Consider the following 25,798-nt stretch of genomic DNA (forward strand, 5'->3'; position numbering starts at 1 on the left):
GAAAAGCTGAGAAGGAGAAATCACTTTCAAAAATCAAAGGGTCATTTTTAAAATATCTAAGCAAGAGAAATGAAGACGCGGAATTCCAAACGTTGGAACAACAGGCTTCTGTTGCCTCGGAAATATCGAATGTGGAAATAGAATTTGTTTCTCATGCTGAAAATAGTGAACTACAACCATCAATATCTGGTGGTAGATCTGATCAAAGTACCAGTACTGACATGGAGGCTGGTACATCTATAGAAATACTATTCGGACGATCCCGCTACGTGGACCGTAATCAATGATGACTTACGCCTAGATGTAGTAAAACTCGGCCCCACACAAGTTAAAGATTTCGATTTTCCTTTGGACACTAATCGTAGAAAATTTTCTTGTGTTCACTATAAACGTCGTCTTGTCAATGGTGAAAGTCTTGAACGCAATTGGCTAACGTATTCTATTCAGAAAAATTCAGTTTTTTGTTTTTGCTGTACGTTGTTTCCAGACTCATCACTTCAACTAGGAATCATCAAACGCTCAGCCTTAGGTACTGATGGTGTAAATGACTGGAAAAACATATCTGCTATTTTAGCCAGCCACGAAAAAAGCAAAGATCACATGATTAGCTTTCAAAAATGGAAGGAACTCGAAAATAGACTTAAGATGAACAAGACCATTGACGAAGAACACTTACGCAAAATTGAAGAGCAAGAAAAATACTGGCATCAAATTTTAGAAAGGTTGATAGCTCTAGTAAGGGTACTAGGTACGCAAAACGTAGCGTTCCTTGGATCAAATGATGCATTGTTTGCATCTAATAATGGGAACTTTTTGAAATTTGTGGAGTATTTGGCTATGTTCGATCCCGTCATGTGTGAGCACATTCGGAAAATCCGGGACAAAGAGATTCATGCACATTATTTGGGAAAAACAATACAGAATGAGATGATTCAACTGCTAAGTAATGGTATTCAGGAAAAGATTCTTGACGATGTCTAAACTGCAAAATACTTTTCTGTAGAGCTGGATTGTACTTCTGACGCGTCTCATGTTGAACAAATGACTATCATTGTTCGGTTTGTTTCCACATCAGAACACAAAAAGTTTGAAATTAAAGAGCACTTCTTGGGATTCATTCCTGTTTCTGATACAACTGGAGGTGGTTTGACAGCCGCTGTCTTGAACAAATTTGAAGAACTGTCGCTCTCTGTGGACAACTTACGAGGGCAAGGCTACGACAATGGGAGCAACATGAAGGGAAAAAACATTGGACTACAAAGACGAATTTTGGACATAAACCCACGTGCATTCTTTGTGCCTTGCAGCTCCCATTCTCTAAACTTAGTTGTCAACGATGCCGCTAAATGTTGTTTTGGAGCGACAACTTTTTTCCTGTTAGTTCAAAATCTCTACGTATTTTTCTCTTCGTCAACTCAGCGTTGGGAAGTACTCGAGCGTCATTTGCCATCTCTGACTCTAAAACCTCTAAGCGAAACAAGGTGGGAAAGTAGAATTGATGCTCTGGCCCCCTTCCGTTACCAATTGAGCGAAGTCCATGATGCCCTAATGGACAAAGCAGAAAATATTAGTCTCACAGGAAGCTCTGGAAATGTCTCCCGGCTAGAAGCTGAAGGTCTTGCTAAACAAGTTGGAACCTTTTCTTTTGTTACATCTGTTCTAGTATGGTTCAACATTTTGTACGAAATCAATTTGACAAGTAAGTTACTTCAGTCACAAGAATTCAATTTAGCTGCTGCTTCTCAACACCTTGACAAAACAAAGAAATACCAGCAATCATTAAGAAGCGATGAAGAGTTTGAGAAGCTAGTAGTTGATGCGAGGGAAATCGCAGAAGAGCTTGGCATACCAGCTAATTTTGAGTCAAGTTCTGCGCCAAAACGTTTAAAGAAAAAAAACAGACAGTTCTCTTATGAAGGGAAAGATGAGCCCATAAGAGATGAGAAACAGAGTTTCAAAATTAACTTTTACTTTGCGATCTTAGATACTGCTATAAATTCAGTTGATGAGCGGTTCACTCAGCTGAAAGAAATGGAATTGAAATTTGGATTTTTGTACCACATCCGTTCACTTGAGGGAAAACCAAGCAAATTTGTTCTGGATAAGTGTAAAGCTCTGGAAAAGTCTCTTACACACAACGAAGTAAAAGACATCGATGCCATAGGGCTATGTGGTGAACTGCAGGCAATGTCAAGACGTGTTCCAGAAGATTCATCACCAAAAGACGTTCTTGAACTTTTGCTTAAATCTGACTTGAAAGAAAGTGTCCCCAACCTGGTGGTGGCTCTAAGAATTCTTTTGACTCTGCTGTGTCCGTGGCCTCAGGAGAGAGAAGCTTCTCAAAACTAAAGCTAATTAAAACATATTTAAGGGCAAATATGACGCAAGAGAGGTTGGTTTGGTTGGCAACAATTTCGATAGAATCTGAAGTTGCTAAACAAATTAATCTCGGTGACTTAGTGTCATCCTTTTAAAAAAAAATAAAGGCAAGGAAACAAAAATTTTAATTACCTATGGTCGTTTTTGTTTTGTGTTATTGATTACTTTGTATATATTTGTCCTATACAACTTCTCAGAAGATTAAAGAGTTAGGAGAGAGTTAATTAATCATTGTTGTTGTGGTTTATTTTGCTCCTAAATTTATATTCCAAGTTTTCATCTACTGCCAAGAATAGTAGGGGCGCAACAAAATAGTTTCGCCTAGGGCGCCGTAATCTCTCGGGCCGGCTCTGTGAACATGACCATATATTACAGCCCCAATTCCCAAAAAGTTGGGGTCGTGTGTAAAAATGGAAAGAAAACAAGAATGCAATGATTGGGAAATCTCTTATAGCCACATTTTATTCACAACAGAACATAGATCACAGATCAGAGGGTGAACATCAGACATTTTCCATTTCATTTGAAAAACTTACCTAATGTAGAAATTGACGACAGCAACACAACTCAAAATCAGGTCATGGTCATGTCTACCACTGTGTGGCATCTCCTCTTCTTTGTACAGCAGTCAGTAAACCTCCGGGTAGTGAGGAGACCAATTGTTGGCGTTTTGGGAGAGGAACGTATGTACCTCCATCCATCCTGGTTAGGTGTATATGCCCCTCCATCCATCCCGGTCAGTATATGCCCCCCTCCATCTATCCATCCTGGTGGGTATATCCCCCCCCTCCATACTGGTGGGTATATGCCACCCCTACATCCATCCTGGTGGGTATATGCCCCCCTCCATACTGGTGGGTATATGCCCCTCCTTACATCCTGGTGGGTATATGCCCTCCATCCTGGTGGGTATATGCCCCCCCTCCATCCATCCTGGTGGGTATATGCCCCCCTCCATACTGGTGGGTTTATGCCTCCTCCTCCAACCTGGTGGGTATATGCCCCCCCTCCATCCATCCTGGTTAGGTGTATATGCCCCTCCATCCATCCTGGTCAGTATATGCCCCCCTCCATCTATCCATCCTGGTGGGTATATCCCCCCCTCCATACTGGTGGGTATATGCCCCCCCTATATCCATCCTGGTGGGTATATGCCCCCCTCCATCATGGTGGGTATATGCCCCCCCCACATCCATCATGGTGGGTATATGCCCCCCCTACATCCATCCTGATGGGTATATGCCCCCCCTCCATACTAGTGGGTATATGCCCCCCCTCCATCCATCCTGGTGGGTATATGCCCTTCCTCCATCCTGGTGGGTATATGCACCCTCCATCCTGGTGGGTATATGCCCCCCTCCATCCATCCTGGTGGGTATATGCCCCCCTCCATACTGGTGGGATTATGCCTCCTCCATCCTGGTGGGTATATGCCCCCCCTCTATCCATCATGGTGGGTTTATGCCCCCCCTCCATCCATCCATCCTGGTGGGTATATTCCCCCCCTCCATCCTGATGGGTATATGCCTCCTCCTCCATCCTGGTGGGTATATGCCTCCTCCTCCATCCTGGTGGGTTTATGCCTCCTCTCCATCCTGGTGGGTTTATGCCTCCTCCTCCATCCTGGTGTGTATATGCCCCCCCTCCATCCATCCTGGTGGGTATGTGCCCCCCCTACATCCATCATGGTGGGTATATGCCCCCCTCCATCCATCCTGGTGGGTATATGCCCCCCTCCATACTGGTGGGTATATGCCCCCTCTCCATCCATCCTGGTGGGTATATGCCCCCCTCCATCCTGGTGGGTATATGCCCCCCTCCATCCTGGTGGGTATATGCCCCCCCTCCATCCATCCTGGTGGGTATGTGGCCCCCCTACATCCATCATGGTGTGTATATGCCCCCCTCCATCCATCCTGGTGGGTATATGCACCCCCTCCATACTGGTGGGTATATGCCCCCCCTCCATCCATCCTGGTGGGTATATTTCCTTCCTCCATCCTGTTGGGTATATGCCCCCTCCATACTGGTGGATATATGCCTCCTCCTCCATCCTGGTGGGTTTATGCCTCCTCCTCCATCCTGGTGGGTTTATGCCCCCATATATTTAATGCAAAGAAAAACAAAACAATAAACGCTTCTACTCACCTTCCATGTTCCCATGCAGTGCTGTGTCTGTGTTGCCTGAAGATGTCGGCAGTGATAACAGCAGAGAAGCTGAGATCACCGCACGGCGCCGCCGCAGATACTCACTCGGGACGTCCACTCCCAGGCATTTCCTCCCCGGCAGCTCCTGTCATGGCACGCTCTGACTGAGCAGTGCGTGCGACGACAGGGGGAATGTACAGCTTACACTGCAGGCTCCACAAAGATGGCTGCAATCTCCTCCTACGGCTGCGACCTGGACAGCCAAGGGGGCGTGCCCAGGTCACAGCTAGAGGCAGGAGGAGCGGCCTCTAATGTTAGAGATAGGGTCGGTGACAGACTACTGTCTCTTATGGCCAGGGCTGCTGTAAATGAGGTGTGTAAGAGCGCTTCTTACACCCCCCAAATAAAAATGGCAGCCCCTAGTGGCCAATGTAAAAATAAATAACTAAAAAACTAATAAAGTGGGACATTTAATTTTGTATTAAAAATAATTGATTACATAATTATTATTACAAAACATAAAATGGTGGCCCCTTCCCTGTAAGAATAGCACACGGCTCTTTTCACGTCTGGTTATTTCTCTAACAGGTAGAATATGCTCCGTTATAGACCGGGGACAGGTTTACATCTCTATTTTTTTGTGGACGATTGATCTGTAAATCAGAACTGAGACTGGTCCGATTTTCATCCGATTTGTAGATAAAAATCATCTATTGAAGTCAATGAGTCTGTCAGAAAAATGGCCAGAACCAACCATGTTGCCTGTACTGCTTGTTTTCCAGGGTCTATAGGCCGGGCAAGCGAGGCCAGGAAACCTTTAGCTTTTTACTTTACATATAAAAAAATATGCCCCACTGAGGAGAAAAACTGCCACACTGACCAAAATCAGATGAAAATCAGAAAAAAACACTGATTAAAACCTGACATGTGAACGGGGACTTAGGCCTTAATCAGATGTCAGTGACTTATCGTATATGCAAAAAATGTCTGAAAGTGGTCAGTTTTTATCTTCAGCGTTTCATCAGCTTTTCTTGTATGCAAAATAAATCCATAAATTGAGAAGCTTCTCCTCTGGTAACAGTGTTATCACAGACAGCACATGGATGGCAATGCCAGCTGTCAGCGATGTCATGGACCCATAGATCTGACTGGAGAATTTTCATCAACCACTAGGATAAAAAACGGACACTACACGGTTTTCAAAAAAAAAATGACACGTGGACGACTCCACAGATTATATTGTGTATGTGATCTATCCGTAACAAATATGAAGAGGACACAAACATGAAAAACAGACGTCTGAATGAGGCCAAAGATATATGTTTCCACACTGATAAGGGAGCGAGAAATATCTATTTCAGATTTGCCAATGAGTCCATGGCAGAAAATTCCAGTTAACCCCTTTATCACCTCAGGTTTTTCCGTTTTTGCGCTTTCATTTTTTGCTCCCCTTCTTCCCAGAGCCATAACTTTTTTAGTTTTCCGTCAATATGGCCATGTGAGGGCTTGTTTTATTGTGGGATGAGTTATTCTTTTGAACACCACCATTGATTTTACCATATTGTGCACTGGAAAATGGGAAAAATATCCAAGTGCAGTGAAATGGCAAAAAAAGTGCAATTCCACAAAAGGTTTTTTTTTACCATGTTCAGTAAATGCTAACACTGACCGGCCATTATGATTCTCCAGGTCATTACGAGTTCGTAGTTACCAAACATGTGGAGCTTCTATTTTATTTAAGTGGTGAAATCAAAATTCAAAGCTTGTAAAAAAAAATAATCATTTTTCCGAGACCCGTAGCGTCTCCATTTTTCGTGATCTAGAGCCGGGTCAGGGGTTATTTTTTGCGCACTGAGCTGACATTTTTATTGATACCGTTTTGGTGTAGATATGATGTTATGATCGCCTGTTATTACATTTTAATGCAATGTTGCGGCTACCAAAACAACTTAATTCTGGAGTTTTGTTTTTTTTCTCGTTATACGGTTTACTGATCGAAGTCATTCTTTTTATATATTGATAGATCGGGCGATTCTAAATGCGGCGATACCAAACGTGGATTTTTGATTGTTTTATTTTGAATGGGGTAAAAGGGGGGTGATTTGAACTTTTAAATATTTTTTTTTTTTACTTTTTACCTGCTTCAATAGTCTCCTTAGCAGACTAGAAGCTGTGATCTTCCGATCGCTTGTGTTACACAAATGGCCGCCTGAGGCAGCAGATGCGCAATTGAGACCTCAGTAGCCGAGATCTCAGGAGACATTTACTTGGTTTGGCTTTCTACTTCTTTATCTAACTGTATTGCCCTCTATATCATCCATTCTGTATGGACTGCTCTGTACTCATATTGGACATTTATGCATTTAGTAGGGCTTAAGGGGATTATTGTGCTTGTTACCCATCAAATCTGTAGATGCGCTTACTAATTAGACTTTGTTTAGGGTAATTTTAAAGTATAATATTGATAATGGTCCTGCACAGTGACAAGATTATGTTACAGGATTCTGGACAAATGTACAGTGCCAGTCATTCAAGGGTTAATTCTTTGGAACACTGAGAGAGACTTTCTAGCCAGTGAAGCACCAGTAATGAACCTGTGGTAACTACGGCAACTGTGCTGATGTCATAAACACTTACATCTATGATATAGAAGATGATTCCGGAACCACAGGTCATTCAGCCGTATGAAGCGCCATACTTGATGTGTCTGGAGACCTGGAGCTTCATCACTCCATAACCTGTAAGGGAGGAAGGGGATACGGCCTAGCCAGCCAGATCAGCCATACCGCCTAGCCAGCCAGATCAGCCATACCGCCTAGCCAGCCATACCGCCTAGCCAGCCAGATCAGCCGTACTGCCTAGCCAGCCAGATCAAACTAACCCTAGCGATCAATGGGGTGACAGATGTTGCAGCCAGATCTCCCTCACGTCCGGTACTAGTTGCCTTCACCTTTATGTGTACGGCCTGGAGATGTCGCATTAGACTTCTCCATATGGTGCTCGCACAGGGCACCTACTTTGACCTTCTCCATTACTGTCTGTTTTCTGATGATGTAATGTGTAACTTGTGTGACTATATGATGTCACTGCTATCATATCTATAGTGGATGTATATTATGTCTCACTGTAAATATGATACAATGTACAAATTCTAGTACAATTTGCTGTTACTTGTTGGCACTATCCTTCTAAGCCCGAGGGATGGGCAAGTCCTCCAGCCATGGTTCCCTAGAGGTTTCCTCCACAGGGGGTTTTCCTCTCCTGAGTGCTGACGGATGATTCTTCGTGAGTCGGAGGTTTGCCATTTTCAGTGTCTTTTTCATAGCAATTGGCTGATTCTAAATTTCAGACACTGAATGAAATAATATGATTTGTAATAAAATTTGGTCTATTTAACATTCACTAAAAGTGTTTTGCGCATTTCTTTCACAATCTTGGGTTGGTGGGATTTTCTTGGGAATCAGGATCCAGCATCTATGATCAAGCCATGAAGCCGGATATGGAGTCAGAGCATTGTTAACGCTGTGCTTGAAGACAGAATGGAGCAGAAATGACAAAGTGTTACTGCACAAGTAGCACAAGTTCACAATCTTCCTTGCATTCAGATAATGGAGGTGGCTGCTGCAGAAAAACATACCCACAGCATGATACTGCAACCACCATGTTTCACTGTGGGGATGTTGTTCTTGGGGTGATGAGCTGTTGGTTTGGTGCCAGACATAGCATTTACCTTGGTGGCCAAAAAGTTAAATTTTGGTCTCATCTGACCACAGCACATTCCTCCATATATTTTGGGAGTTTCCCACATGTCTTTTGGCAAACTCAAATCGAGCCTTACAATTTTTAAGTAAAAGCTTGTTTCTGCTCACTGAAAGAGACAACTGTAGACTGGACAAGGGGATCAGAGGATGCCCCCAAGCTCGGACACTGAGTTTTCAGCTCCTGCAGTGTCAGTGTGTGCAGGGCTGAGGATTCAATATAGGCAGCGCTGTCAATCATCATAAGGGGGAGGGGTCAGAGAATGGTAATTAAGCGTGGGGTGTAAATGCTGTTTTTGCATAAAAATATCATCTGTACCTAAAGTATAATTTTTTTTATAGGGGCCAAGATTCCTATACAAATCCATAAATGATTTGAGTATTGGGGGTGACAGACTCCCTTTAAGAAACTGAGACCACCCCATTAACTGGTTGTAGAAAAAACATGAAAGGTGTGAATTAACCAGACAGGTAAAATACAAAAAGGAGATAAACACCAATGGAAATTCTTAGAAAATGTGATCAGTTTATTCTTATTAAGCATAAAACACGTTTTCCTGGAATATCCCTGTGTTTCCAAATAAATACCAGTAACGCAGTGAAGGATGGACATGGTGGAACAGGTTTCTATTAAAGTGCTTGAGCATATATTATGGATGCACCAAAATTCTGTAGTATAATAAAGACTGCATCTTGGAGGGTTTCGTCCATATCTGGAGTAATATTAATACAAATGTGGAGTTGGTGCATCCCTAGTATACTGCTATATCACTAGTAACACAATGGGACACACACAAAGCACTGTGTGCTGCCACCTAGACAGGGTAGCTGCTCAGCAGTGAGGGGTGCGGATTCGGCACAGATTGTCTATGATGACAGATATGTTGAGCTGTCCTCCACATTTATCTGATCGAAACTAGAGGGCTCCACAGCAAACAGTCTTAGCATATCCAGTTCTAGGGGATGCATGCAGCCGCTGATCACCAGGGAATGAAGAGGACCTCCAAAGTCAACAGTGCTGAGTTGCTGCAGAGTGCCCGCCGCTATATGTTGGCCAGATGCCCCCCACTCGGCCCAGTCCCACGCAGATTGTGTTCTCAGGTAGAGCTGAGGATCGCAACAGAAACATTTGTATCTCAATGATATCGCAATAAGGTCTTCTATTTAAAAACATTATAAGAAAACTCACATGCAAAAATACTTATTTTATATATATATTTAATATATATATATATACACACAGTTGAAACCAGAAGTTTACATACACTATATAAAAAAGTAAAGAAAACCTTTAGGCACAATGGATATTGATGCAAATCAAGGTATTTATTCAGACAATAAATTGTTCATTATACAGATGTATGACCAACACTTCGGCCTCAGCCTTTATCAAGGTTTATCTAAAACAATACAAAAATGGGAAGAACTGTATAAAAAACGAAAATCCATCGTCTCAAGATAAATCAAATTACAATCATATCTGAGAAAAAGAGGGGGGGTAACAAATAAGCCGACACTCAGCACATGAAAATATCTCATATAAATGAATACAAAGCGGTGGTTCATTCCAGAGTTAACCACTAAAGAGGAAAAATAAAAAATATACAAGATTTAGTTATGGATTGTAACACATATATGCTTCCAAGTGTAAAACAGCCTCCTTCAAAAGAGTAAAAAGGGGGGGACATACTATGAGGTCAGACGTATCACAGGTATTAAAAGAGCCAAAGCGTAATGACACCATATGGTGAGCCACAGCGTAATGGCCCTATATATTGCATTACAGCGTAATGGCCCAATATATGCCCTACAGTATATGCCCCTCATCCTTGTATATGCCCCATCCTGGTATATGGAATAAGGTCCCCATCTTGGGTGGGTGTAGATGCCCCTCCATCCATCCATCCTGGGTAGGTGTATATGCCCCTCCATCCATCCATGCATCCTGGGTAGGTGTATATGCCCCTGCATCCATCCATCCTGGGTAGGTGTATATGCCCCTCCATCCATCCATCCAGGGTAGGTGTAAATGCTCCTCCATCCATCCATCCTGGGTAGGTGTATATGCACCTCCATCCATCCATCCTGGGTAGGTGTATATGCACCTCCATCCATCCATCCTGGGTAGGTGTATATGCACCTCCATCCATCCATCCTGGGTAGGTGTATATGCCCCTCCATCCATCCATCCTGGGTAGGTGTATATGCACCTCCATCCATCCATCCTGGGTAGGTGTATATGCACCTCCATCCATCCATGCATCCTGGGTAGGTGTATATGCCCCTCCATCCATCCATCCAGGGTAGGTGTAAATGCTCCTCCATCCATCCATCCTGGGTAGGTGTATATGCACCTCCATCCATCCATCCTGGGTAGGTGTATATGCCCCTCCATCCATCCATCCTGGGTAGGTGTATATGCCCCTCCATCCATCCATCCTGGGTAGGTGTATATGCACCTCCATCCATCCATCATGGGTAGGTGTATATGCCCCTTCATCCATCCATCCCTCCTGGGTAGGTGTAAATGCCCCTCCATCCATCCATCCTGGGTAGGTGTATATGCCCCTGCATCCATCCATCCTGGGTAGGTGTATATGCCCCTGCATCCATCCATCCTGGGTAGGTGTAAATGCCCCTCTAGCTAGCCATCCATCCTGGGTAGATGTATATGCTTTTCCATTAATCCATCCATCCTCGGTAGGAGTATATTCCCCTCTATCCATGCATCCATCCTGGGTAGGTGTATATGCCCCATCCATCCATCCTGGGTATGTGTATATGCCCCGCCATCCATCCATCCTGGGAAGGCATAGATGCCTCTCCATCCATCCATCCTCGGTAGATGTATGTGCCCCTCCATCCATCCTGGGTAGGAGTACAGCACAGACCAAAAGTTTGGACACACCTTCTCATTTAAAGATTTTTCTGTATTTTCATGACTTTGAAAATTGTACATTTACACTGAAGGCATCAAATCTATGAATTAACATATGTGGAGTTATATACTTAGCAAAAAAGTGTGAAACAACTGAAATTATGTCTTATATTCTAGGTTCTTCAAAGTAGCCACCTTTTGCTTTGATGACTGTTTTGCACACTCTTGGCATTCTCTTGATGAGCTTCAAGAGGTAGTCAACGGAAATGGTCTTCCAACAATCTTGAAGGAGTTCCCAGAGAAGCTTAGCACTTGTTGGCCCATGCTTCACTGTGGGAACCAGGCATGTAGAGTCCATCCATTCACCTTTTCTGCTTCGCACAAAGACACGGTGGTTGGAACCAAAGATCTCAAATTTGGACTCATCAGACAAAAGCACAGATTTCCACTGGTCTAATGTCCATTCCTTGTGTTCCTTAGCCCAAACAAGTCTCTTCTGCTTGTTGCCTGTCCTTAGCAGTGGTTTCCTAGCAGCTATTTTACCATGAAGGCCTGCTGCACAAAGTCTCCTCTTAACAGTTGTTGAAGAGATGTGTCTGCTGCTAGAACTCTGTGTGTCATTGACCTGGTCTCTAATCTGAGCTGCTGTTAACCTGCAATTTCTGAGGCTGGTGACACGGATAAACTTAGCCTCAGAAGCAGAGGTGACTCTTGGTCTTCCTTTCCTGGGCCGGTCCTCATGTGAGCCACATTCTTTGTAGCACTTGATGGTTTTTGCAACTGTACTTGGGGACACTTTCAAAGTTTTCCCAATTTTTTGGACTGACTGACCTTCATTTCTTAAAGTAATGATGGCCATTTGTTTTTCTTTACTTAGCTGCTTTTTTCTTGCCATAATACAAGAAGTCTACAGTCTATTCAGTAGGACTATCAGCTGTGTATCCATCAGACTTCTGCACAACACAACTGATGGTCCCAACCCCATTTATAAGGCAATAAATCTTATTATTCTCTTCATTTAATTTGTCTTCAATGAAAAAAACACAAAAAGAATTGTCCTAAAGCCAAATTCGATATAATTCCATACCAAACCTAAAAAAGGGGGTGGACAAAAGTATTGGCACCCTTTGAAAAATCATGTGATGCTTCTCTAATTCGTGTAATTAACAGCATCTGTAACTTACCTGTGGCACCTAACAGGTGTTGGCAATAACTAAATCACACTTGCTGCCAGTTAACATGGATTAAAGTTGACTCAACCTCTGTCCTGTGTCCTTGTGTGTACCACATTGAGCATGGAGAAAAGAAAGAAGACCAAAGAACTGTCTGAGGACTTGAGAAACCAAATTGTGAGGAAGCATGAGCAATCTCAAGGCTACAAGTCCATCTCCAAAGACCTGAATGCTCCTGTGTCTTCCGTGCGCAGTGTCATCAAGAAGTTTAAAGCCCATGGCACTGTGGCTAACCTCCCTAGATGTGGACGGAAAAGAAAAATTGACGAGAGACTTCAACGCAAGATTGTGCGGATGGTGGATAAAGAACCTCGACTAACATCCAAACAAGTTCAAGCTGCCCTGCAGTCCGAGGGTACAACAGTGTCAACCCGTACTATCTGTCGGCGTCTGAATGAAAAGGGACTGTATGGTAGGATACCCGGGAAGACCCCACTTCTTACCCCGAGACATAAAAAAGCCAGGCTGGAGCTTGCCAAAACTTACCTGAGAAAGCCTAAAACGTTTTGGAAGAATGTTCTCTGGTCAGATGAGACAAAAGTAGAGCTTTTAGGGAAAAAGCATCAACATAGAGTGTACAGGGAAAAAAAAGAGGCATTCAATGAAAAGAACACGGTTGGAACCATTTGTTTTGGATCGTTATTAAGCAATAGTAAAAAAAAAAAAAAAAAAAAAAAAGGCATTCACTTTAAAGAAAAAAAATATATATAAAAAGTCAGGCAGATCTGTCACACACTTTACAAATAATTTCATACAGCAAATATAATCCCACAATGCGGTAACATCATTCACCTACTGTACCTCAGCCTCTTTACTGTCAGATATCGTGGATCTTCTCACAAGCCGTGTTAATTGTTTTATGATGGCTTTTTAACATTTAAATGATAAAATAAAAACCATTCCCTTCCCAAAGCCGACTGCAGGTTCAGAGTTTTACTCCTCTTCAATAGCAAAGTGTTAAAAAAGGTGAGATCTGGCTGTACTCCGTAGGCGTCCATAGTGGCCAGGACGGCAGATTCTGACCCCACTTCTGCTGTCATGACTGCCGCTAGGAGGATGAAGGTCTTTATTGTAGGACAGACGTTGTCTTCTTTCATCTTCTGAAGAACGCCCCCGAAGTCGCCAATCAGTGCCAATCGGTCAGATGGGGTATTGACATTTGCAAGTGCCCCACCTCTTCAGGACTATCCTTTCTTTTCTTCGCTTGCTGGCTTTTCCTGTCTTGCTTCTCTTTGCCTGCACTTAAAGTCAGGGCTGCCAGTTCCTTAGAGTGCGTAAGTAAATGTAGAGAGTCAGCTGTGTCTCCAATCCCACAGTCTCGGGTGGCACGAAGAAGCAGGTTATAGGTGATTACATCCGGCTTTACCCCAATGTGCCGCATCTGCCTCCAGACCTGAAGCACAAGATGGCGTATACAGTCATTATCCACATTACATTCACGCAAATATGTACACCCTGTCACAGAGAAAGCAGTAACTGGACACGGACTAGCTGGCATGTAATGGCAGTACCCTATTATAATGATGCTCCCATATGTCAGAGGGTCACATTGGTAAAGCCTGTGCCCTCCAGGATGAAAAGCTTTGTGGAGGGCTTGGGCCATCTACTTATATCATTTCCAAACGTGTGTTTACATAATAAATAGGCAACTTCTACTAGTAAATTCTGTGCTATTTTCTGTATCTGTGAAGCCTTGCCCACTGGTTTTCCCATTGTCTCCGATGCCAGCGCGCCTACCTGTGTAATAAGACCCCGATGCCAGAGCACCTACCCGTGTAATAAGACCCCGATGCCAGCGCGCCTACCCGTGTAATAAGACCCCGATGCCAGAGCACCTACCCGTGTAATAAGACCCCGATGCCAGAGCGCCTACCCGTGTAATAAGACCCCGATGCCAGAGCGCCTACCCGGGTAATAAGACCCCGATGCCAGGGCGCCTACCCGTGTAATAAGACCCCGATGCCAGAGCACCTACCCGTGTAATAAGACCCCAATGCCAGAGCACCTACCCGTGTAATAAGACCCCGATGCCAGCGAGCCTACCCGTGTAATAAGACCCCGATGCCAGAGCGCCTACCCGTGTAATAAGACCCCGATGCCAGGGCACCTACCCGTGTAATAAGACCCCGATGCCAGTGCCCCTACCCGTGTAATAAGACCCCGATGCCAGCGCGCCTACCCGTGTAATAAGACCCCGATGCCAGAGCGCCTACCCGTGTAATAAGACCTCGATGCCAGCGCGCCTACCCGTGTAATAAGACCCCGATGCCATCGCGCCTACCCGTGTAATAAGACACCGATGCTAGCGCGCCTACAAGTGTAATAAGACCCCGATGCCAGAGCGCCTACCCGTGTAATAAGACCTCGATGCCAGTGCGCCTACCCGTGTAATAAGACCCCGATGCCAGCGCGCCTACCCGTGTAATAAGACACCGATGCTAGCGCGCCTACCCGTGTAATAAGACCCCGATGCCAGTGCGCCTACCCGTGTAATAAGACCCAGTAGCATTGGGGGCAGAGGAGCTTTACCAGCTCACCCCAGAAAACATATACCGGACACCGGGTCCGCGTCTACAGGGCCGTATATTCCCCTGTAGAGACAACCGGGATCCCCTGGAAGACTTCAGGTCCCAGCATCACCTAAGAGCTGATACGTACCAGAGCCAGGAGTCACAAAGGCCCCGCAAGCAGGGAGAGTGATCTCCAAGAGAAGGCCCTACCACAAGATCAGCCGGTGCAGGACAGAAACCAAGTTAGGCCTAGCTCCAAGCAGGTCAGAGACTTACCAAACAAAGGCAAGAGACAGGAGGCCATACACCCGCTCACTGGGGAGAGTCCTGATATGCACTCCTCACCCTACAGTGCTCCGGATTGTGCCTTGAATACCACCAGTAAAAGGTACTGAAGTGACTATCGTGTGTGACCCTATTCATCATCCACACTGTATGATGGCCCCCACACTATACAAAGACCCCACATTATCTCCCACACTGTATGTTGGCCCCCACACTGTACAAAGACCCCACATTATCTCCCACACTGTATGATGGCCCCCACACTATGCAAAGACCCCACATTATCTCCCACACTGTATAAATAGCCTACATATAGTATAATACACCAGATAGTCTGTAGTATAATGCTTCCCCCCCCTCCTCATAGGCAGAGTCTGCAGTATAATGCCCCCCCATAGGCAGAGTCTGCAGTATAATGCCCTCCCCCCATAGGCAGAGTCTGCAGTATAATGCTCCACCCCTCCTCATAGGTAGAGTATGTAGTATAATGCCCCCCCAAAGGCAGAGTCTTTAGTATAACGCTTTCCCCCTCTCCTCATAGGCAGAGTCTGTAGTATAATGCCCCCCCCCCATAGGCAGAGTCTTTAGTATAATGCTCCCCCCCTCACCATATGCAGAGTCTTTAGTATAATGCTCTACCCCTCCTCATAGGTAGAGTCTGTAGTATAATGCTTCCCCCCCTCTCCCCATAGTCAGAGTCTTTAGTATAATACTCCCACCCTCACCCCATAGGCAGAGTCTTTAGTATAATGCTCCCCCCTCCCCATAGGTAGAGTCTTTAGTATAATGCCCCCCTCCCCATAAGCAGAGTCTTTGGTATAATGTCCCCCCCTCCCCATAGGCAGAGTCTTTAGTACAATGGCCCCCCTCACCATAGGCAGAGTCTTTAGGATAATGCCCCTCCCTCCCCATAGGCAGAGTCTGTAGTATAATGCCCCCCCTCCCCATAGGCAGAGTCTGTAATATAATGCGGCCCCCCACCCAGCAAAAAATAAATAAACAGTACTCACCTCTTCTCCTCGTTCCCTCGCTGCTCAAGCGCCCAGCCCGCACAAGTCTTCCGCACAGCGGGCCGGGCGCCGAGTGATGACGTCTGAGACGTCCGTCACAGAAAGGGGACTGTTGGGAGAGGGAACTTGCGGCAGTGATGGGCGGGGGGACCTGATGCGCACGCTGGATACAGTTACACTAGCGTAGCTCCCGGTGGGCCCCTTCTGCCCCCCCAGTAGCTACGCTACTGGCCATTACGCTGTGGCTCACTATATGGGGCCATTACGCTGTGGCTCACCATATGGGGCCATTACGCTGTGGCTCACCATATGGGGCCATTACGCTGTGGGGCACCATATGGGGCCATTACGCTGTGGCTCAGAATATGGGGCCATTACGCTGTGGCTCAGAATATGGGCCATTACGCTGTGGGCCACCATATGGGGCCATTACGCTGTGGGGCACCATATGGGGCTCTTTTGCTGTGGCTCACCATATGGGGTCATTATGCTGTGGCTCACTATATGGGGCCATTATGCTGTGGCTCACCATATGGGGCCATTACGCTGTGGCTCACCATATGGGGCCATTACGCTGTGGCTCACCATATGGGGCCATTACGCTGTGGCTCATCATATGGGGCCATTACGCTGTGACTCAGCATATGGGGCCATTACGCTGTGGGGCATCATAGAATCATAGAATGGTAGAGTTGGAAGGGACCTCCTGGGTCATCTGGTCCAACCCCCTGCTCAAAGCAGGATTCACTAAATCATCTCAGACAGATGTCTGTCCAGCCTCTGTTTGAAGACGTCCATTGAAGGGGAACTCACCACCTCTCGTGGCAGCCTGTTCCACTCATTAATCACCCTAACTGTCAAAAAGTTTTTTCTAATATCTAATCTGTGTCTCCTCCCATTTAGTTTCATCCCATTGCTTCTAGTCTTTCCTTGTGCAAAAGAGAATAAAGATGATCCTTCTACAATGTGACAGCCCTTGACATATTTGTAGACAGCTATTAAGTCTTCATATGGGGCCATTACGCTGTGGGCCACCATATGGGGTCATTATGCTGTGGCTCACTATATGGGGCCATTATGTTGTGGCTCACCATATGGGGCCATTACGCTGTGGCTCACCATATGGGGCCATTACGCTGTGGCTCATCATATGGGGCCATTACGCTGTGACTCACCATATGGGGCCATTACGCTGTGACTCACCATATGGGGCCATTACGCTGTGGGGCACCATATGGGGCCATTACGCTGTGGGGCACCATATGGGGCCATTACGCTTTGGGGAACCATATGGGGCCACTGAAGTTCTCCACCGAGGGGGTTAGAAACTCCTATCACAGTTACTGATGATTACTATATGGCTCCTGTCACAAAATTATGTTGTAGCCTACAGCCTACTGACTTTATACTTATATACTGTATAAAGGATATGATATTCATAGTGTCGTTTCAGCAGAGACAGATGTTACAGACTTTGCAGTAACTAATAAAAATGATGCCTTAAAACATTCGCTTTCTCATTATACTGGCATTTAGCAAATATTAAAAATTATGGTAATCCTAATTGACCTAAAACTGGAAAGGTTTATTCTGATTTCATGTCAGATATTGAGAAAAACATGCAGATGTGTCTTTTTAGATAGTGTACTAGATGGAGGCCCGATGCTGTCTCATCGGGAGAGCAGTAATGTCACGATGGGGGCAGGCTTTGAATCGCTGAGAATCTCTCCCCCCCCATGTGCTCACCCACCTATCCACTCTCTCTTTCCCCCGTGTGCTGACTTCTCCCGTCTGTGATCTCTTCTTTGACCTATCTTCTCCATGTGCTCTCCCCCTTGTCTGCTCTCTCTCCCCCATCTGCTGTCTTCTCCTCTTATGTGATCTCTTCTTTGACCTGTGTACCCCATGTGCTATCCCCATTGTCTGCTGTCTCTCTCCTTCCTGTACTGTGTTCTCCCTTCATGTGCTGTCCCGTTTGAGCTGTCTCCCCCCTGTGCTCTGTCTCTTTCCCCTCTGTGCGCTTTCTCTCTCCCCATCTGCTGTCTTTTCCTCTTATGTGCTCTCTTCTTTGACCTGTGTACCCCATGTGCTCTCCCCCTTGTCTGCTGTCTCTCTCCTTCCTGTGCTGTGTTGTCCCCTCATGTGCTGTCCCGTTTGAGCTGTCTCCCCCCAATGCTCTGTCTCTCTCCCCCTGTGCACTTTCTCTCTCCCCCATCTGCTGTCTTCTCCTCTTATGTGATCTCTTCTTTGACCTGTGTACCCCATGTGCTATCCCCATTGTCTGCTGTCTCTCTCCTTCCTGTACTGTGTTCTCCCTTCATGTGCTGTCCCGTTTGAGCTGTCTCCCCCCTGTGCTCTGTCTCTTTCCCCTCTGTGCGCTTTCTCTCTCCCCATCTGCTGTCTTCTCCTCTTATGTGCTCTCTTCTTTGACCTGTGTACCCCATGTGCTATCCCCATTGTCTGCTGTCTCTCTCCTTCCTGTACTGTGTTCTCCCTTCATGTGCTGTCCCGTTTGAGCTGTCTCCCCCCAATGCTCTGTCTCTCTCCCCCTGTGCACTTTCTCTCTCCCCCATCTGCTGTCTTCTCCTCTTATGTGATCTCTTCTTTGACCTGTGTACCCCATGTGCTATCCCCATTGTCTGCTGTCTCTCTCCTTCCTGTACTGTGTTCTCCCTTCATGTGCTGTCCCGTTTGAGCTGTCTCCTCCCTGTGCTCTGTCTCTTTCCCCTCTGTGCGCTTTCTCTCTCCCCATCTGCTGTCTTCTCCTCTTATGTGCTCTCTTCTTTGACCTGTGTACCCCATGTGCTCTCCCCCTTGTCTGCTGTCTCTCTCCTTCCTGTGCTGTGTTCTCTCCTCATGTGCTGTCCCGTTTGAGCTGTCTCCTCCCTGTGCTCTGTCTCTTTCCCCTCCGTGCACTTTCTCTCTCCCCCATCTGCTGTCTTCTCCTCTTATGTGATCTCTTCTTTGACCTGTGTACCCCATGTGCTATCCCCCTTGTCTGCTCTCTCTCTCCACCCCGGTGCTGTCTTCTTCCCTCATGTGTTCTCTCGTTTGAGCTATCTCCCCGTGCAGTAAATCAGATCGCCGCCATCTTTGTGCAGGCAGATACCGGCGGTCACATTAAAACTGTGCATGCGCTCCTCCTGTACAAAGATGGCAGCGGTCAGTGAATCATTCGGCTGATCCCGGCCGGCGGCATGTATGGCGTGTTCGCGACGGTGCTCCTCTGAATGAGCTGACAACAAAATCACACAAAAATCATCAATGGAAATCAAATTTATTAACCAATAAAGGCCTGGATTTGGAGTCACCCCCAAAATTAAAGTGGAAAAACACACTACAGGCTGATCCAACTTTGATGTAATGTCGTTAAAACAAGTCAAAATGAGGCTCAGTATTGTGTGTGGCCTCCACGTGCCTGTATGACCTCCCTACAACGCCTGGACATGCTCATGATGAGGTTGCGGATGGTCTCCTGTGGGATCTCCTCCCAGACCTGGACTAAAGCATCCGCCAACTCCTGGACAGTCTGTGGTGCAACGTGACGTTGGTGGATGGAGCGAGACATGATGTCCCAGATGTGCTCAATCGGATTCAGGTCTGGGGAATGGGCGGCCAGTCCATAGCTTCAATGCCTTCATCTTGCAGGAACTGCTGACACACTCCAGCCACATGAGGTCTGGCATTGTTCTGCATTAGGAGGAACCCAGGGCCAACCACACCAGCATATGGTCTCACAAGGGGTCTTAGGATCTCATCTCGGTACCTAATGGCAGTCAGGCTACCTCTGGCGAGCACATGGAGGGCTGTGCGGCCCTCCAAAGAAATGCCACCCCACACCATTACTGACCCACTGCCAAACCGGTCATGCTGAAGGATGTTGCAGGCAGCAGATCGCTCTCCACGGCGTCTCCAGACTCTGTCACGTCTGTCACATGTGCTCAGTGTGAAATTGCTTTCATCTGTGAAGAGCACAGGGCGCCAGTGGCGACTTTGCCAATCCTGCTGTTCTGTGGCAAATGCCAAGCGTCCTGAACGGTGTTGGGATGTGAGCACAATCCCCAATTGTGGACGTCGGGCCCTCATACCACCCTCATGGAGTCGGTTTCTAACCGTTTGTGCAGACACATACACATTTGTGGCCTGCTGGAGGTCATTTTGCAGGGCTCTGGCAGTGCTCCTCCTGTTCCTCCGTGCACAAAGGCGGAGGTAGCGGTCCTGCTGCTGGGTTGTTGCCCTCCTACGGCCCCCTCCACATCCCCTGATGTACTGGCCTGTCTCCTGATAGCGCCTCCAGCCTCTGGACACTACGCTGACAGACACAGCAAACCTTCTTGCCACAGCTCGCATTGATGTGCCATCCTGGATGAGCTGCACTACCTGAGCAACTTCTGTGGGTTGTAGAGTCCGTCTCATGCTACCACGAGTGTGAAAGCACAACCAACATTGAAAAGTGACCAAAACATCAGGCAGAAAGCACTGGTACTGAGATGTGGTCTGTGATCCCCACATGCAGAACCACTCCTTTATTGAGGGTGTCTTGATAATTGCCAATAATTTCCATCTATTGTCTATTCCATTTGCACAACAGCATGTGAAATTGATTGTCAATCAGTGTTTCTTCCTAAGTGCACAGTTTGATTTCACAGAAGTTTGATTTACTTGGAGTTATATTCTGTTGTTTAAGTGTTCCCTTTATTTTTTTGAGCAGTGTATATACAGCTCTGGCAAAAATTAAAAGACCACTGCAAAATTTTCATTTTCTCTGATTTTTCTCTTTATAGGTCTATTTTTGATTAAAATGTACATTGTTGCTTTATTCTATAAACTACTGACAACTTGTCTCCAAAAATCAAAGCTAAAAATTTTGTATTTATTTGCAACAAATGAGAAATCGTCAAAATAATAAAGAAACAGTTCTTTCAGACCTCAAATACTGCAAAGAAAACAAGTTCTTATTCATTTAGAAACAACAATACTCCTGTTTTAACTCAGGAAGAGTTCAGAAATCAATATTTGGTGGAATAACCATGATTGTTAATCCCAGCTTTCATGCGTCTTGGCTGCTTTCCACCAGTCTTTCACGCTGCTTTTGGGTGACCTTACGCCACTCCTGGCACAAAAATGTAAGCAGTTCTTCTTTGTTTGATGGCTTGTGACCATCCATCTTCCTCTTGATTACATTCCAGAGGTTTTCAATAGGGTTAAGGTCAGGAGATTGGGCTGGCCATGACAGGGTCTTGATGTGGAGCTCCTTCATCCACACATTGATTGACCTAGCTGTGTGGCATGGGGCATTGCCCTGCTGGAAAAAACAGTCATCAGAGTTGGGGAACATTGTCTGAGCAGAAGGAAGCAAGTGTTTTTTCAAGGATAACCTTGTATGCGGCTTGATTCATACGTCCTTCGCAAAGATTAACCTGCCCAATTCCAGCCTTGCTGAAGCATCCCCAGATCATCACCGATCCTCCACCAAATTTCACAGTAGTGCAAGACACTGTGGCTTGTATGCCTCTCCAGGTCTCCGTCTAACCATTAGACGACCAGGTGTTGGGCAAAGCTGAAAATTAGACTCATCAGAGAAGATTACCTTACTCCGGTCCTCTAGTACCTTACTTCAGGCTGGCTCTCCTTGGCTTCTCATTGATGAAAGGCTTTTTTCTAGCTTTACATGACTTGAGGTCTCTAGGAGTCCGTTATGAACTGTTCTTGCCGTGCACTTCACCCCAGCTGCCATTCCTTTTGTAGGTCACTTGATGTCATCCTGCGGTTGCTGAGTGACATTAGAATAAGATGATGGTCATCCCGGTCAGTGGAGAGTCGCTCTCGCCCTCTGCCGGTCTGTAGCTTTGTTGTCCCCAATGTCTGCTGCTTGACCTTGTTGTAATGGACTGCCATCTTCAATATTTTAAGGATGGAGGCAACATGACGCTCACTGTATCCCTCTGCTAGTAAAGCCAGAATTGAGCCCTTCTTTTCCTCACTCAAGACTTTTCTTTTCAACTCCTTTGGCATGGTTAAAAGTTAGTTTTTCATTCATATTAGTTTTGTGCTATTCCTAGCACTTGTTTTGCCATCCAGCTTGTCCTATTACAAGAGGATTGTGAAGACCACAGCAGTGTTTTTTATACTTTCCCTGGTTACATAAGATTTGGTTCAGGTGATCACCTAATCAGAAGCACATTAAGTAGAATGAGGTGGACTGTGGTTGGAATTCAGCTGACGCTGGAATAGAATGGCTGTCAGACATGTAGAGATGGGGATTGTTAGAAAACTGTGCAGTGGTCTCTTTCTGAGAGCGCTGTATATTCATGTGAGTTTCCTTATCATCATTTTTTAAATAGAAGATCGTATTGTGATATCATTGTGATACAAATGTTTCTACACTGTGGGCAGAATTATTAGGCAAGTTGTATTTTAGAGGATTATTTTTATTATTGATCAACAACTATGTTCTCAATCAACCCAAAAGACTCATAAATATCCAAGCTTAATATTTTTGGAAGTTGGAGTGTTTTTTTATAGATTTGGCTATCTTAGGAGGATATCTGTGTGTGCAGGTAACTATTACTGTGCAGAATTATTAGGCAACTTAATAAAAACCAAATATAATCCCATCTCACTTGATTATTTTCACCAGGTAAACCAATATCAATGCACAAAATATAGAAATAAACATTTCTGACATGCAAAAACAAAAAAAATTAGTGATGAATATAGCCACCTTTCTTTATGATGACACTCAGCAGCCTCCATCCATAGATTCTGTCAGTTGCTTGATCTGTTTTCCATCAACATTGCGTGCAGCAGCCACAACAGCCTCCCAGACACTGTTCCCAGAGGTGAACTGTAATCCCTCCTGGAAATGTAAGAACTCTACTTTATGCACTTCCTCTGTAATCCCTCCTGGAAATGTAAGAACTTTACTTTATGCACTTCCTCTGTAATCCCTCCTGGAAATGTAAGAACTCTACTTTATGCACTTCCTCTGTAATCCCTCCTGGAAATGTAAGAACTCTACTTTATGCACATCCTCTGTAAACCCTCCTGGAAATATAAGAACTTTACTTTCTGCACTTCCTCTATAATTCCCCCTGGAAATATAAGAACTCTACTTTATGCACTTCCTCTGTAATCCCTCTGGAAATGTAAGAACTTTACTTTCTGCACTTCCTCTGTAATTCACCCTGGAAATGTAAGGACTCTACTTTGTGCATTTCCTCTTTAATTACTCCTGGAAATGTAAGAACTTTACATTCTGCACTTCCTCTGTAAATCCTCCTGGAAATGTAAGAATTTTACTTTATGCACTTCCTCTGTAATCCCTCCTGGAAATGTAAGAACTTTACTTTATGCACTTCCTCTGTAAATCCTCCTGGAAATGTAAGAATTTTACTTTATGCACTTGCTCTGTAATCCCTCCTGGAAATGAAAGAACTTTACTTTCTGCACTTCCTCTGTAATCCCTCCTGGAAATGTAAGAACTCTACTTTATGCACTTCCTCTGTAATCCCTCCTGGAAATTTAAGAACTTTACTTTATGCACTTCCTCTGTAATCCCTCCTGGAAATGTAAGAACTCTACTTTATGCACTTCCTCTGTAATCCCTCCTGGAAATGTAAGAACTTTACTTTCTGCACTTCCTCTGTAATTCCCCCTGGAAATGTAAGGACTCTACTTTGTGCATTTCCACTTTAATTACTCCTGGAAATGTAAGAACTTTACTTTATACACTTCCTCTGTAATCCCTCCTGGAAATGTAAGAACTTTACTTTATGCACTTCCTCTGTAATCCCTCCTGGAAATGTGAGGACTCTACTTTATGCACTTCCTCTGTAATCCCTCCTGGAAATGTAAGAACTTTACTTTATGCACTTCCTCTGTAAATCCTCCTGGAAATATAAGAACTTTATGCACTTCCTCTGTAAATCCTCCTGGAAATGTAAGGACTCTACTTTATGCACTTCCTCTGTAATCCCTCCTGGAAATGTAAGAACTCTACTTTGTGCACTTCCTCTGTAATCCCTCCTGGAAATGTAAGAACTCTACTTTGTGCACTTCCTCTGTAATCCCTCCTGGAAATGTAAGAACTCTACTTTCTGCACTTCCTCTGTAATCCCTCCTGGAAATGTAAGAACTCTACTTTATGCACTTCCTCTGTAATCTCTCCTGGAAATGTAAGAACTTTACTTTCTGCACTTCCTCTGTAATCCCTCCTGGAAATGTAAGAACTTTACTTTATGCACTTCCTCTTTAATTCCCCCTGGAAATGTACGGACTCTACTTTGTGCATTTCCTCTTTAATTACTCCTGGAAATGTAAGAACTTTACTTTATGCACTTCCTCTGTAAATCCTCCTGGAAATGTAAGAACTTTACTTTATGCACTTCCTCTGTAAATCCTCCTGGAAATGTAAGAATTTTACTTTATGCACTTCCTCTGTAATCCCTCCTGGAAATGTAAGAACTTTACTTTATGCACTTCCTCTGTAATCCCTCCTGGAAATGTAAGAACTTTACTTTATGCACTTCCTCTGTAAATCCTCCTGGAAATGTAAGAATTTTACTTCATGCACTTCCTCTGTAATCCCTCCTGGAAATGAAAGAACTTTACTTTATGCACTTCCTCTGTAATCCCTCCTGGAAATGTAAGAACTCTACTTTATGCACTTCCTCTGTAATCCCTCCTGGAAATGTAAGAACTTTACTTTCTGCACTTCCTCTGTAATTCCCCCTGGAAATGTAAGGACTCTACTTTGTGCATTTCCTCTTTAATTACTCCTGGAAATGTAAGAACTTTACTTTATACACTTCCTCTGTAAATCCTCCTGGAAATGTAAGAACTTTATGCACTTCCTCTGTAAATCCTCCTGGAAATGTAAGAACTTTATGCACTTCCTCTGTAAATCCTCCTGGAAATTTAAAGACTCTACTTTATGCACTTCCTCTGTAATCTCTCCTGGAAAAGTAAGAACTCTACTTTGTGCACTTCCTCTGTAATCCCTCCTGGAAATGTAAGAACTCTACTTTGTGCACTTCCTCTGTAATCCCTCCTGTAAATGTAAGAACTCTACTTTCTGCACTTCCTCTGTAATCCCTCCTGGAAATGTAAGAACTCTACTTTATGCACTTCCTCTGTAATCCCTCCTGGAAATGTAAGAACTTCACTTTCTGCACTTCCTCTGTAATCCCTCCTGGAAATGTAAGAACTTTACTTTATGCACTTCCTCTGTAATCCCTCCTGGAAATGTAAGAACTTTACTTTCTGCACTTCCTCTTTAATTCCCCCTGGAAATGTAAGGACTCTACTTTCTGCACTTCCTCTATAATCCCTCCTGGAAATGTAAGAACTTTACTTTATGCACTTCCTCTGTAATCCCTCCTGGAAATGTAAGAACTCTACTTTGTGCACTTCCTCTGTAATCCCTCCTGGAAATGTAAGAACTTAACTTTCTGCACTTCCTCTGTAATGTCCCCTAGAAATGTAAGGACTCTACTTTGTGTACTTCCTCTTTAAATTATTCCTGGAAATGTAAGAGCTTAACTTTATGCACTTCCTCTGTAATCCCTCCTGGAAATGTAAGAACTCTTCTTTATGC

This window comes from Phyllobates terribilis, unplaced genomic scaffold (genome assembly GCF_046119375.1).
Source record: "Phyllobates terribilis strain yellow unplaced genomic scaffold, ASM4611937v1 Scaffold_12__6_contigs__length_324123572, whole genome shotgun sequence".
NCBI classification, from domain to species: Eukaryota; Metazoa; Chordata; class Amphibia; order Anura; family Dendrobatidae; genus Phyllobates; species Phyllobates terribilis.